General features: G+C 45.3%; 1 long non-coding RNA gene across 1 annotated transcript in view; it reads left to right on the forward strand.

Moving 5' to 3' along the window:
• Nucleotides 1-13,076: 13,076 nt before the first annotated feature.
• LOC141737935 (uncharacterized) overlaps nt 13,077-15,617 on the forward strand; it is a 30,875-nt gene continuing 28,334 nt past the window's right edge. Inside the window, exon 1 of the long non-coding RNA XR_012585279.1 lies at nt 13,077-13,284. This is a non-coding gene — a long non-coding RNA (uncharacterized LOC141737935). The remainder of the gene's footprint in view (nt 13,285-15,617) is intronic.

The raw sequence follows: 15,617 nt of genomic DNA on the forward strand, positions 1-15,617 counted from the left end.
ATAATTCGTTTATTCAGAAATCAGTAGTGAATGGTAAGTACTTGGTTCGTTCTTTGTGCGTTTCACCCCTCTCCTCTCCTATCAATGCAGTTGATAGAGCTCTTTGCAAACTGCCACATATATATAACCTTAACCATTGGCTAGTATGTATGTCTTGTGTCACCCTGGCAAAGGTCTGTTTGTTAGGTGGTTACTTGCTAGGTCACCTTCCCATCAGCAGGTGCCAATTTGGTAGATCTCAGGTCTAATTGTAGGTGTGGCATCACTTTCTGGAAAGCCCTTGTTCCTCTATAAGAGAAAGTGGGTTTGAGGGAGAGCACCTCTGCGGGAGGAGTGACAGCATTAATGGAGATTGTATTTCAAATCCTTTCTGAAAGGTGCTGGAAAGAAAGAAAAGGTTACCTGCTGCGTTAGTCACCGGCAGGGAGCGGACAAAGTGCCTGCTCCGCCTCAGGAGGAACAATTCTGCCTTCAGCTGCCAGGTTTGCACAGTTCATCGCCAATATCATTCCCAGTGCTAAAGGTCTTGCATTAAGAAAAGGGCACCCACACTGGGGTCAGCCAAGGGAAGGAAAAGAATGGTGTTTGATGGCGACTTTGATTGCTGATGGGTCAGCAAAATATATGTGCACGTGCACAAACACAAGCGGGTGCTGGTTTTTGTACCCCCCATGCTTTTCCCTGCTGCATGGCCACGTGCGCTGAGAAAAGCACTGACCACACGCTTATGCGACCGCCTGTTTTCCATGTTCTAGTAGACTGACAGAGGTGAAATACTGAGCTATTCCCAGCTGCTTCATACCCTGGATGTTCCTGTTCTGAGTGCAGGTAGCACCGGGCAGCGGGGAAGCTTGTGCCATGCAAGCTCAGTCTAAACTAAGGTTTTAACGTGTTGGAGCAGGTCCAGCGGAGGGTGACGAAGATGATCAGAGGGCTGGAGCACCTCTCCTATGAGGACAGGCTGGGAGAGTTGGGGTTGTTCAGCCTGGAGAGGAAAGGGCTCTGGGGACACCTTATAGCAGCCTTCCAGTATCTGAAGGGGGCTACAGGAGAGATGGGGAGGGACACTTTACCAGGGCATGTGGATATAGGACAAGGGGTAATGACTTCAAACTGAAAGAGGGTAGATTTAGATTAGATATCAGGAAGAGATTTTTTTACTCTGAGGGTGGTGAGGCACTGGAACAGGTTGCCCAGAGAAGCTGTGGATGCCCCATCCTTGGAAGTGTTCAAGGCCAGGCTGGATGGGGCTTTGAGCAGCCTGGTCTAGTGGGAGGTGTCCCTGCCCATGGCAGGGGATTGGAATGAGATGATATTTAAGGTCCCTTCTAACGTGAACCATTCTATGATTCTATGATTCTATAAAATGTCATGCAATTGAAGCCTTTTCTCTTCTGGTTTGGCTCTTTAGGTCATGTCTTTCACACACAATGTGAAGCCTCAGAGGTGGCTGTGTGGCTCAAGGAAACCCTCTGCAGGGCATGGCACTCTGGGAAAACCACCACATATTATTAGATCTTTTTGATAAAGTGGTGGAAATATCAGTGCTGAGAGTGATGGATCAAAAAAGAAGTCCAGCCTCCCACACTGATGGCTTGGCACTTCCATGAGCTGTCAGCTCCATGAGAAGAGGTAGCAGCAATTCCTAGGGAAGGAGTTAGACACAGAACATGGTGTGGCAGCAAATGCAGGATGGGGTAAAATCCCAGCTCAAGCTGATTCTGCAGCTATAAAGCAAAACAGTTTCAGAGAGAAAAACAGGAATTTTGCTAATGTGTCTTCAGGTCCAAGGCTGGAAGCCTGGAAAGTTTTGCTTGAGGAAGTTCAGCAGTGAAGCAAAGGGTGAGACTAAGGCTTTTATTCATTGCGCTTAAGCAGGGGTTTATTTGAGCACTTAAACAGAGAACCCAGCTCCTCCGTACAGTCAACAAAGACGCTTCTCTCTAACGAAGACACCAGCTCTCCACTGGTGCTGGAAGAGACATAGCAGGAAGAGACTGAGACACGCCGGCCGAGTGGCCAAACTAGACAGCTTGGCTTTATGTGTTCCTAGTTCTTCTTTGCTACAATCGAATAAAGCTCCTTCTTCCAGTGGAGAAAGCTGCTTTTCTGGCAGTTGTTCCCAGGCCAGTGCCTGGCACGGGGCATCAACAAGGATTTCAGTTATTTCCAATATCACAGCCTTCTTTGGTGTGCTTTTTCTTGCCCCCTGCAAAGCTTTGAAGCAAGTTTTGGGTTGCCTGTGACTGCTGAGGTTGTGCCACAGTGGTCACACATTCCAGCCTACGGCTTTCCAGCTTGTGTGCTGATCTCCTTGTGCTGCTGGAAGTCACTGGGCTGAGCTGAGCAAAGGGACTCTGTGACACTGCCACCAAAAGCACAAACCAGAGCACAGTTTCCTAAAACATGGGGCCCCTCTCAGGCCAGGAGGGACGTTTACATCCCCCCATAACAGGCACTTGGGATTCCTTCACCAGGTGCCATTTTGGAAGAAGTTACACCTCAACAGGTATTTTCCTGGCTACTTAATGATTAGTGCGGAGAGGGAAAGGGCCCTGTAAAGATGCTGTCTTTTCTTTTCAGTTTGTGTTAATTTTCAGTTTATTTTCACACTCTATATAGGGTGAATACTTTTGCTACAGGGCTTTCTCCTAACTTGATGACTCAGAAGTCAAAATCAACATAGAAATAGTCCCCCATCTCCTACGTTATTTTGTTCTTTTCAAATTGGAAGAGTTTGGCTGTTTTCTTAAATGCTGCATGTAATCAGAAATGTTACATTTTCTTGTATAAATTATCCTTGTATATTGAAATATAAACAGCCCAAGGGAAAGAAATTCAGTGTACATTTCATTTCTTCCATTGTTCAAGGCAAAAAAAAAGGTGTATTTATCTGATGAGAAATACTCTGCTTACGCAGAGGAGTCCAATCATCAATACCAACTTACCAGCGTTTTAATGACTGCCTGTAGGGATCCCAGAAATTATAACATTCAGTCGTCACATATCATGGCAAAAAATAATGGGGACCAAGGGTCCCTGCGGCAAGTGCAGCCGATGTTGACAGTGATACTTTGGGGTACCATCAAACTACTTGATTTTGGTGATTCTAAAGGAAATTTTTAGGCAGCCTTAGGAAGATACTGGGACTGGAAGTGCTGTCGGTGCAGCGAGTTACCGGGTGCCCAGTCCAAAGTCCCCTGGGCTGTGGGGGCCAGGAGGTGACCATTTCCATCTCCTGGGATGGTGTGGAAGCTGCAGAGCTCAGCGTGGGGCGGACGCTGTGAAATGCTTCAGCCTGCCGACATGCACGAGATCCGACCAGGCACATTCTTCTCATCCACATCACCGAGGAGATGTTTTTGTGTGGCTGTCACAGTAAATTACAGAGCCACGTGAAGGCTGTCACTGTCTATGTTTCAGTTCCTCGGCTTCTTCCTACAAGACTGTCTTGGGGAAGGGAGGTTTACATGCCCATCTCTGTGGCAGTTTACTTGGCGAATGCCCAAGAGGCAAGGCAGAAAAAATGAGAAAATATTAGACTGTCTGCTTCAGGCTTCTCCTTACTTAGGACGATTTATCATAATGTAATCTAGGCCTGAGAAACAAAGCGACAAAGGACAAAATGTGCTGGACAACCTATGGGGAGAGTCTCTAGTAAAGGATAACTGCTCGTGCTGCAGCTTTCCCTCAGCTGGGTTACTTAGGGCATCTCTTTTCTCTACTTTAAATATGCAACACGCAAGCAGAGCAGGATGAGATTTGCCTTGCTTCTGTTGTAAAGGAGATTAAAAGACACAAAGGTACCAGCTGTGGCTGAGGACGTCTGCGAGCCTCCAGCCCTGGATGCTGGGGGATAATCCTGGGAAAGTAACAGGAGATGTTCCCTGCATCCATAGTCACTGTCCAAGACAGGTGTCCTCACCTCATTTTCTTGTATCTCTGACTCTTCAATTACTCTATCAAATTTGATCAAATTCAGCAAAAGTTATTTAGAGAGAACAACCAGAGAACAAAACCCAAGGCTACAAATGCACACAGTGTGTTTCCGTAGGAAGCCAGCCTAAAACAAAACGCCAGTGTTTGAGAAGTTACTAACGAAATGACTTCCTTAGGAATCTTCAATGCTTTCCTATAGGGAAAAAAGCACTTTCTTTCATTTTTATTGAAAGGCATTCGTCAGAGATTGTCTCCCACTGGTAATTCAGGAGGTGAACCTGTGCATTGTTCCGTGTAAAGAATTTTTTCCTTGAAATAATAAATACCTTGATTTAAAGACCCCAGTCCTCTGTTCCCCTGCTCACCCAACAATGTAACAATTGCCCAAATTAACGTGAGCAAAATTTACCCATAAGCCCAGAATGTTAACCATGAAATTCCAGCGCCATTGAAACTTGCAATAAGAGAAAGAGGAATTACTAAAAGTATAAAAGCCAAAGGCCCCGTTGAGGTCCGTGTATTCTTTGTTTATGCCACTGCAGAATGTGCTAGACACATGTGTAGAGTTTGTAAAATCCTTTGGGAATCCCTGAAAAATGAAGTGGGGAAAAAAAGATTAGCTCTTCACACAAGGGCATAATAAAACTACTCAACATTTCTGTCTTAATTGTGCTTCGTGCTAGAGTATAAGGGAAAGTTATCACAGATGAATAAAATGCTAAACTCTCCTAGCAGCAAAATGCCTCCTTCAATGTCACAGCAGGAATAAACCTCTCACTTCTACAATATAGTTGACAAAAAAAGGCTAATAACTCATGAAGGTTTTACATACAATGAAAAATAAGGTCAAAGCCCGTAAAGTTACTATGCATGAAATACAATAATCTAAATCAGCAGTTTAATTTGATTAGATCAGGGCTAATATTCCCATTGCATGCAGCCATAATAAAACATACTCTTCCACTGACAACAGGAGAAAACATTGTACATTTTCATTTGTTGTATTTCATTTTCTCACTCATAAAATATGCCTTTTGCCACCTGTCAGTGCATTTATCCTCCTCAGTTGGAGGATAGCAAAATCATACTTGACATTGTATCTGTTCAACAGAAGTGAAAATACTAATCCTCCACAAGCAAAGACCCAAATCTCTATTTGTAGCCTTAATTCATGAGAAACAGAACCATATATTTAGGGTAGAGTAATTATGGTGAACAATAACGAGAAAAGTTGCTGAGAGGGTGTCAAAGCAGGAATATCGCAGAACGGTTAAGTGACTGCAAACGAGCGAGGATGGAGTTCAGTGCAGTATTGAGGGGTGTGGAGTTAGGAGACGCTGGTGGAGTTGTCTACCTATGAACTTCCATTAGGGGCTGGGGAGAGTCATGGCTTGATTTAGTTCCATAAATGCAGACATTTAGTCCCACCTGGGGATCCTCTAAGTATCCTGCCTGGCCTGCAGCCACCAGACCAGAAGGGTGTGGGTCTCCTGTAGGTCCTGTCTCATATCTGCCAGCCCTGGATAGATGTCCAAGGGCACCTCAGCACCTCTAGAAGCCTGTATTTACCTGAACAGCTCTTGTATTGGTTAGGTCTGCTCTTTGATGTGGATACCTATGTTGTGTGTAGACACCTGTATCTCTGACAGCCTCATTTGGGTATCTGCAATCTGGATCCCAATGCTAACCCTCTAGTCTGACCAGGCAGGAAAGGCAAGAGTTGGTTAATTTTGTGTTTCTTCTGTAGGGCCATGTCGGGGAGGGGGGGCTGGAGCCCCCTATGCAATGAGAAATAACCTTTGCCTCTATGCACCTGTGTATTTAGGTGATGCATTCAAATCTCTGCTTTGGGAGATGAAATCTTGCCTTATGCAGACCCTCCCAGTCCCATAAACTGGGACTCACCCCACCGGCTCCTGATCCCCATCACCCACCCACAGGGCTTGGTTCCAGGCTGCATCCAAGAGGTTCAAGGTGGGAGCCTGAGTTCATGGGATGCTTGTCAGAAAGGTGCTTCAGTGGCAGCCAGCCCCATGGCCTCTCCCAGCCACGTGTTTCCATGCACAGAGCATCGTCTCATGGCTGGAGAAGAAGGCATCTAGAGCAGGGCCTAAGCCCCTTGTAAAAAAACACCTTCTTCAACAGCAACATTTCCTGCCAAGCCAGTTTCTTTTTGAGCAAGAGCCCAGGGGGATTCCCTGGGGACCTTGAGTTCTTCTTCCACAAAGAGGAGGTGATAGCACCTCTCCAGGTAGCTGATGTAGTATTGGCACCGCATAACAAACCCAATATTTTGGGCTCCCTTTGTGTCCGTTCAAGAACCCTCTGTATCCTGGGCGTCAAGTGCCAAAAGATACAATTTTAGACCCAGTTGCAGTAGATGAAAGCTGGGTTAAGAGCCAACTCAGCTTGGAGCTATAGTAAATCTGGCCTCTGGCTTATACCCGAGGAAGCAGATTCACTCATGCAAATGATACATTTTTGGTGAAATGCTAGGCCTATTGTTGCTTCTCCTGCTGAAAATTTGTTTCAGGGATGTGCTGGCATTTGGGCCCAGTTTTAAATTTTACTGTCCCAAGGGGTTTGTGAGTGAGATGTGACATTATTTGTTTGGGCTGCATGAGTATCTCAAGCCTCACCAGATGGCACTATGCTCAAAGGTTGACTCTGGACGGCACAGGGGAGGACAAGGTGTCCAAGCAGGAGGTGTAGAGGTGTTCATATGGAGTGTAGGTACACAAGCAAGTTCCCAGTGCCTGGCTGATGAGCTGCAGCTCCTGGTGCGCAACCGTAGCATGCCCCAAATGAGGCTCTACTCAAAAATGGGGGAAGATGTTCAAACCAAGTCATGTTCCCTTGCACATGGGCTGGGCTCCAAGTGCCTCCAGCACAGCCTTTGGGGGAAGCGCCATGTCCCGTGCACTGAGCACGCCAGATGGCAACTCCATTCAAAAGGTGTCTTGTGTTTTCATACTATTGTCATTGGGGCAGCACTTCCAGGAGTCCTCTTCAGCTGAAATGAGCAGTAAGACTCACACAGGTTGTCACATGAGGACCAGTAGCTTCATGCTGTCAGAGCAGGGCTTGCCACAGAGCTTTGTTCACAGCCGTGCCCCGTGGGGTTAATGGGTATGGAAAGGCCTGGACAGAGGTTTCGGCACTGGGGACAGTTCTTGCTCCTCTCTTGTAGGTGCCATTGGGAGATCACCTGTCCTGCACCACAGTGACCAGCTCTCCAGCACGTGGCCAGCTGGCTACAACTGTGCTGTAGCTGCTTGGCCACGAAGCTGTATCTGGCAAGCCCATGGTTGTAACCTAAGAGGATTAGGAAATGACGGGAAGACTGAGCAGGCTGGGATGGGACTGAGCAAATACTATGCTGAGGGGCCACAGTGATGCTGAAACACCAGAGCTTGTCTGGTGTCAGATGGCTGAGCACTCACCCATCCCTGCCCTGCCCCAGCCCCATGCATGGTTCCTTTCTGCAACAAGAGTTTGCTCACAGGCTTCATTCATGTTCCCTCGTGGCACAAACTGAAGCCCTATCTCAAGAGTGGGAATCCTCAGGAAGAAGAAACCCATCATTTTAAAATTGAGCAGGATCCTTCATTTGTATGGACAAATAAAGAGTAGGAAGAAGGAAAGGGAGAAGGAGCAGAAGAGAGGGGGATGTGAAGCAGAGGTGCTGGATATGTTGCTGCTTACACTGTGCTGTTCTGCTCTATATCTGCTTTTGGTTTGGTTTTTTTTGTTTTGGTTTCAGATTAAGTAGAAGACTGAAATAACTAAGGTGCTCAAGTGTCTTGGTCTCTTCTTATTCCCAGGTGGAAAAGAGAAGAGCAGTGAAGAAGAAGATATTTGACACACACGCTAGTGACTGCAAGAAGCACAGTCAAAGCTACTTTTAAGGGATACCAGATCTGATATAGGCTTCGAGGTAAGGTCCCCAACAGGAACCCAGCACAGAAATATGATTTCAATGTGGTTTTGCTCTGAGGTAGAATAGAACCAGATTATTCAGTTATTTCTCCTAGCCTTGAAAAAGAGCGTGCGTATGAGGCCTGAAGGGCTGATTTGCAGTAAATTCCATCCCATTTCTTTGAATTACCATTGGGGTAACGGGATCTTCAGATCTATAAGACCAGAACTTAGCACACAGTGAGAATTACCTAAGAATAATTTAGGACTAGAGTTTCCATCACCTGTAGCCAGATTAGCTAAGAAAGCATGTCACAAGATGTACTTAATATCTCTGGGGGATAGGAAAAGGGCACCGAAGACAGCGTGTGACACTTCTGTTGGCAGTACTTAGCTCTCTGTATTAGGGAGATGTGAGCAGTAATTGATATAGAAGGTCTTTGTCCTTTTTTGAGTCTGCTCAGCTCAAACCCTGCCTGTGTGTAACAGGTACCTGCCTGACTTTGACCTAAAACTGAGAAAAATTATGTGTGTTTTGTTTTTTTTTTTTTAACTTACCATTCTGCGTGTTCACCTTTGAGGTGTTAGAGTGGAGCAACCACTTTCAAAGATGTTCACACTGGCAGTCCCTTCTGTCTGCAGCCTGAGGTCATCTTTAGTGTTCACTTCCCTCAGTTCACCGATGACCTCAGGTTACTTATGGCCTAAGGTTTAATATTTTACTTCCAGGAAAGGTCACCCATGCTTTACCTGACCTTTTGGTCATTAATTTTGATTGATTGCTCATGTTCTTCTTCCATGTGAGCAAGCCATGCCATGAAGAGCCCAAGACAGAGGTCACAGCAGTCCTGTGCTGAAGAGGACCAGACAGCTCTCTCCACTTAGCATCTCTTCTTCCACACATATTTAGCACTTGCTGGTAGAAGAGAGCATGATGCTAACCTTTGAAAGCACTCATCATTTTTGCAGATTATTTGAAACAAATCAAGGGCTCTATGCTGGCAGGAAAGAATGCAAAGAGCCTTTTCCCTTTGCTTCACTACACAGCGGTTCAGGCTCCAAGTTTTCCATCATCAATGTTGCAAATGTAGTATTTGAGAACATCAGCTCCACATGAATTGTAATATAGAACTGCTTAGGTTGGAAGGGACCTTTCAGATCATCTAGTCCAAAATGTACTGAGCTTTTTCTTAATGCACGTAAGGCTTTGCTGGTCGGTCTTGCATGGGAACATATTGATCCTTTAGCAGCTGTGACGGCATTTCTTATGTGATCTTTGTTTCTGAGCTGTGAAATAGAGGTGATGATGTACCTTTTTGCCTTTACCGAGTGTCAGTTTAAGTCTGTTTTGGCTAAATTCTCCAGGGTGATCGCTGCCCCGATTTGTGCAAGCAACATGCAGTCTGAGAGCTGGTGGGACCCCTGTGGGCTACTGTCATGAATAATAATAATAAAACCACGTGGTGAGTGTTTTGATAAACACTGCTGACTTGAGTTCATTCAGTATTAGGAAAATAGGAATATTGGTATTTGCTAAAAAATTGTAACAGATTTTGCTAAAAATTCTAGCGACAGCAGAGAAGAGGAAATTAAAAAAAAAAAAGCCATTAGAAAAGACAGAGGTATGCGGAATCTGTTTTTTTAGATGAATCTACAGGGTTCAGCTAGCTTAGCCTACTAAGGCAAGAGCTAAAGACGTATACTTAATCTCTGTAAATATACCAGGGATAAAGGATTGCTTATATAAAATAATAAATAAAAAAGGATTTAGAAGAAATGAGTATAAATGGGCCATGAAATAGAAGCTGATTTCTAACCATCAGAGCAGCAAGAGTCAGAAGCAGCTTCTCACTGCCTATAGGAAACGTCTTTTTCTAGGCTGAGAGGACTAGCAGATGCACAAGATGTTCATCTGGTCTGAAACTTCAGAACATCTACAGTTGCTCCGAGTTTAAAGTCTTAAAATTAACCAACTGAAGGTCTTGTTTTGGGGGTTTTGTTTGTTGGGTTGTTTTTTTTTTTGCTCACACGGATGTTTTTGGGATAGGTTTGTTAAGGTGATTTCTCATTATTTCTGGAGATGCATGGCCACACAGTGTGCGCAAGGTTGTGTGCAGTGGTCAGAAGGCTGCCATGGAAGTCCTCTCTGCATCATATTACTGCTTCTGTGAGGTGATGATGTGATGGAGCATCTGTGAGAGAAGGACACTGAACCTGAGAACTCCATGCGGCTTTTCTTTTGCTAAAGCTGTCTTACAAAATGGGGTTGTAACCACAACTTGGCTTGATTCACCACTGGAAGGTGCCCGAAGTTCCTTCCACAAAACATATGGCATATATAGCATATACAGCGCTTTGCTTCAAGTCAATTAAGGTATTGTGTGATTCTGTAACTCCTTCCATCTCATTTTCTCTCTAAAAATACCTACTTCCCAAGTCCAAAGATACCTGAGCACTTGCAACAACAGATGGTCCATCCTGTGCAGCGTAACATTTCCAGAAACACAGATACTCCCTTGAAGGATTTAGCTCCACATGGGCAGAAATTCAAGGAGGTGAGGAAATCTGGCCAGACAGCTACAAACATTGGACAGAAAGTGATTGCTGCTATTTTAGTGATGGATGAAGGACCACTGAGGCAGAGCAGTCACCCCCTCACTATGAAGACCTTGCCCATTGGTACATGGTGGAAATGGCAGTGTAACCAAAGAGCAAAGCCGTTCCTTACTGCACAGAGCCCTCTCTAGGACAGCAGAAAATGAGTGAAGATGCACACACATGTATGCATACATAAATTTAGCTGTTGCCATCTAATGGTCTAGGTAGGGCATGGACTCAAGTCCCACCTCTACTGGACCCCTTGGCTGGAAATCGGGTCCAAATTGCAGACAACAAAATGTTGCTGTTGAGATGTCCCAGCTCTCATTAAGGCCAATGGAGAGCTGCCCTAGCCAGTGGGGTCTGTGGTGGGATTCAAGTCACCATGAGGCAGCACATGCCCTTGGCCAGCTAATTGCTCTCCGGACACTACTGGCACATAGACATCAGTACTTGGGTACATACACAGAGTCTGGACCCGAATCACACCCCCCATCTCATGGCTTTGGATGTGTGTCAGGCTAACAAACAGTAACGTGTCCTTTGTGGGCTCCTGTTAGTGAAGCATGTGTGATCCTTGGAGCGGAGGCTTCCTCTCCCTGCATGTCACCTGCCCGCCAGCAACACTGGGGCCAAAATTTGAACTGGGACCTGGATGTGCTTCTGTGGGATGACCCAGGAGAGCAGGGAGGCGCCGGGACTGTGTGGGGCTTTGGGCAAAGTTGCTGGGTAGCTCTTTGTCTCCTGGAACCTCTGTGTTTTCCAGGTGTTGCTGCTCTGGCAGCAGTCACCTGCCGTCCCCACATGGGGCAAAGCATCCTGGAAATCCTCATCCATACACAGAATCCAGCCAAATGTCCAAGTCCATGCTCATGCATTCCTCCCAAAAAAGGATGGTGAGAGCCTCCTTGTCCTTGAAAGGAAAAGCACGGATGTTTTTACTGATGTGCCAGAGAGCAAATTTCTACCCTTACAGTCCTTCCCAGGAAGGTTGTTACTGGTAGCAGTGATGTTGAAAGCACTTTTGAGTGAAATCCATCTCCCCATTTCACCAGGAAATCTGTGTTGAAATGGCAAAGGATGAGGAGTTGAAAGCTGAAAGACTGAAAGACCAAAAGACCGAAAGACCCTCTTTGAAAACAGAATTTATGTTGTGAGGAGGAAAGGGGTTATTGAAAAAAATCAGAAGAGGAAGAAATAATATATCCTGCTGCTGCAACTCCATGGATTAATGGCAAGAGCTGGAATATCAAAAATTTATACACAAAGGTTTCACCAAATCACCACCGCGCAGTTTTTATTGTGCTGTTTGCTGTACTTGCGTCACTAAAACCTCTTCTCTAGAAAAAACAGTGTTTTCCTTAAAGTTCAGAAAGTATTTGACTAAATAGTATTCTTTCCATCGTCAGTGTTTTCCAGCTATAGTGTCAAATGGGGAACTATAGTGGGAACGTACGGCACATGAAAACATTGCGGAAAGAAGAAACAGCCCCTGGAGGAAGGGATGAAGCAAATTGAGAGAAGGGAAAACCTTTCCACAAACCAAGGCAACCCATTTGCAAAGAGGGAAATATCTCATCTGGGAAGAAGAATAACAAGAGGCTTGCCAGGGCAGCAAGACTTTCTAAAGGAACAGGATTGTATCTGAACTATTCCCATATAAAAAAAAAATATAAAAATTCTGAACTTCAAAGAAGGAACATTGGAGCAAGAAAAAAGTATTTTGGTAGAAGGTGCTTCTAGCTGAAGTACTGTGACCTTTGGATGTCTGAAAAAGCCTTGAAACAGAAAAAGCTGGAACAGATTTCCAAGGGTTATCTCCTCATGCAATCATGACGCTTTTTAATCTTGATTTCTCCTGCAGTCCTCTTGAAGCATCTCATTCTTTCTGCCTGTCCTCAGTTGCTAGCTGGAGAGTTGTTTTTATCATCAAACAAGATGGATTACTGAGACAAATTTGGCTCGAGGTCTCATGAACGGAGAGATCACTGTGACTCAGTGAAGCACCCTACAACCAAACAGAAACTAAACAGCCTTCTCTAAATTTTAACACAATTTCAACAGAAAAATAGAGACAACTTCTTCTGTCAGTAAAGCGCCTCTTTCACACCCTACAGTATCGGGGGCTGAGTTGCACTAAATGCGTTTACATTGCTTATAATGAAAACATTGCACACTTCAGAGAAGTTGTTCAACTGACAGAGGACTAGGAACGTAAATCCAGGTTAAAATACCCTCTGTAAAGACAGGCCTGATTTTCGAAGCCACTCATCCACCATTTCTTCCCAATGACTTTAGTAGGAGCCACCCCCCCTAAAAGTCAGGCTACGCTTTTGAAGCAAGCTTCCAGGTAGATTTAGGATCACAGATTTACTTTTGAAAACCATCCGGACTAGGCTGTATCCGTGCTCAGCTTTAGCTCCAGCATTTGGTTTTGTTCAAATAACACAAGATACAGTAGCATTTACATTGGGTGCCAAATTTAGACACACAACCGTAACGACATAATTTAAGCATGTGTCTAACATTTAGTGTAAGTGTTGTTCTTGTCTTCCAGGCAGTTTCCCTAAACCAGGAGGGGAGCCAGCGAGGGTAATACAACCCCCGGATGGGTGTTCTTCAGAAACAGCCCATATGAAAATGAAGCAAAGCACCAGTCGTGGCTCAGACTGTGCCAGGAGCCCAGAGCCTCCTTCCAGCTCCACCCAGCACCACTTGACTTCGAGTCAATGGTTTGAAAATTCATGAAACTACATCACTGTAGGTGACCAATGGGTCACAGTCACCAGTGGGCGTCAGAGACCCAGCTGCCATAAGGACTGCGCTTCTGTAAGTATTGCATGTCCCTGTTACAGAGTTTTAAAAATGCTAAGTTTTCCAGTAGCATGACCATAATTGCTACGTATCTTCGGGGCTTTATTTTTTTTTGGATGGTTATGAAATGGTAAGAATAAGAAGAATAACAAGAGTCATACCAAGTAAAGAGATAATTTTATCGATTTCATTTTACATCTATCCGTCAGATCTTACTCTAGTAAGAGAAAAGATCTAAACTAGATTCAGACTCGTTAGCCATTGCTTCTGCACTCTTAGAGATGTCTGCAGAAACCAAATGACTATTATTTTGATGACAATTGAAAGAGTGTTTGCAGACTTGTGGAACAAAATGATATAATTTAGTAATTTTCTGTGAGACAATAATGATGTTCTAATTGAAAAATGTACTCTGATATAATTACCCTACATCTTTATAAGCCTGCCTCAGGAGCGCAGTAAAAGAACAAATGGTAATATTTTTACCATGGCATATGAGGAAAAAGCTCTCAAAGTTTTATTTGTATCACTTGATGCACATTCAGGAGATGGAAGCTTCATGATAGTAAAATGGCTTCCTGATGTAGTCTAGTAACCTCTTGGGGCAGGATCCAAATGAAGCTTTAGCCACATAAATCAGAGACAGACTTAAAGGTGGGACTCACATATACACATGGGTGCCCCGTGCCATGGTATGTATTGGGATATCTCCCCTAGCTTCCAGCTGCGGGTCCCAAAGGACGTAGGCCTCCTATGTGTTACCTTCTGCCAGTATCATCTGCAGATGGGTTATATATTCCTGAGTGTCTAAAATGGCACTGGATGCCTGTGTTTAGGCACCTGGATTGCTTCCTCCATGTTAGAGTGACATTGTTTTCTTAAGGAGTTATCCATCTGAACCCTGGAAGGGCAGAAGGGTGTAGGAATCAGAGAATCATAGAACCATTTAGGTTGGAAAAGACCTTTAAGATCATCGAATCCAACCTTAAACCTAACACTGCCAAGTCCCACTAAACCATGTCCCTAAAATATGATATATGAAGAAGCTACTCCTTGTTTCTCCCTGCCCTGGGTTGCTGATCCTCCATCTGTCATGCTTTCAAGAACAAGTCTGCTCTGCTTTTGCAAAGAAACCCATCTGAATTTGCTGTGCAGGGCACTGTGCCCCCAGGACAGGCTCAGGCCCTGGATCCACAGGGCAGGACAGGAGGAGATCACCTGTGGGGTGATCCCTGGGGATTGGCCCTAGGAGATCCCATTTCTGCACATAAATTTCTGGGATTATCCCTGAGTCAAATAGTCATCTCTGTGCATGCATGTTAGCTCTGGCTCTTCGACTCTTGCTGCAGCACCGACACTGACTTGTGTCAGCACCTATGTCCTCCACGTGGCCCTCTGGCTGGTTTGGGGAAGATATGCTAGTGTATAACCCAAAAGCTGCCTCATCCTCATGTTGCAAAGAGTAAAACCAGGCAGAGTGAAAGCCCGTATGGCTTCCGACCACCTGCAGCAGTGCAAGTGCCAGGGCGAGCACGGGCTATGTCAGAGCCCGTGCAGTGTGGTGGCATGCTGGAGATATGCACAACTTATCTAGGCTACCAAGGGCCTCGCCTCAGAAATATGTTCCAGGCTAATGAGCATGGCAAAATTAGCCAAGCAGAAGCAACATCACCTTCATTTTAAAGAAGAGACAGCGTATTTGAGGTTGTTAATGGGCTGGCAGCTGCTGCTGGGGCTTACAGGGATGGCTAGAACTGAACTGCTATTGCCTTAATTGCTGCCAGACACAATCCTGGGGAGCAGAAATGCAGCATGTTCTATTTAATGACATTTCTGCTGTGAATGAAGAGAAACTGCCAACCCGGGACCCCACTGAAAGTACAGGGAGAGTGGAGCCACGTCAGGAACTCCTTTGGTGGAGGAGAAATGGCTTCTGCTTCAGCAGCTCCTCTGCAACTCAAGTAATAACAGGCTCCTGGCAATTAGTTTTTGGCACGTTTACTCACCTAATTTTTCTAGCCTTCTAGGCACATGGTGTGGTACCACTAACCCCCAAGATGAGACACCACTTGTTTGGATCCTTCTCACACTGAGCAGGGAAAAAATGGTGGGCCCAGGAGCTCCGTGAGAGTGAAGCTGAAGATGCCTGCCTTCCTCTTTTATCACCTCCGACCACCCAGGGAAGCCCCAGCTATAGGAGGAGGGTTCAGGAACCAGGAAGTAGCATGAGGAGGAAACAGCAGAACCAAAATTCTCATGTATTCGCCCAAAATCCCCCAGCAGGTCCCCTCTAGCTTGCTACCCATGAGAGCTCATCCCAGCTGCTGTGAAAGAGCCGTCTATCCTCT

This window comes from Larus michahellis, chromosome 1 (genome assembly GCF_964199755.1).
Source record: "Larus michahellis chromosome 1, bLarMic1.1, whole genome shotgun sequence".
Classification (NCBI taxonomy): domain Eukaryota; kingdom Metazoa; phylum Chordata; class Aves; order Charadriiformes; family Laridae; genus Larus; species Larus michahellis.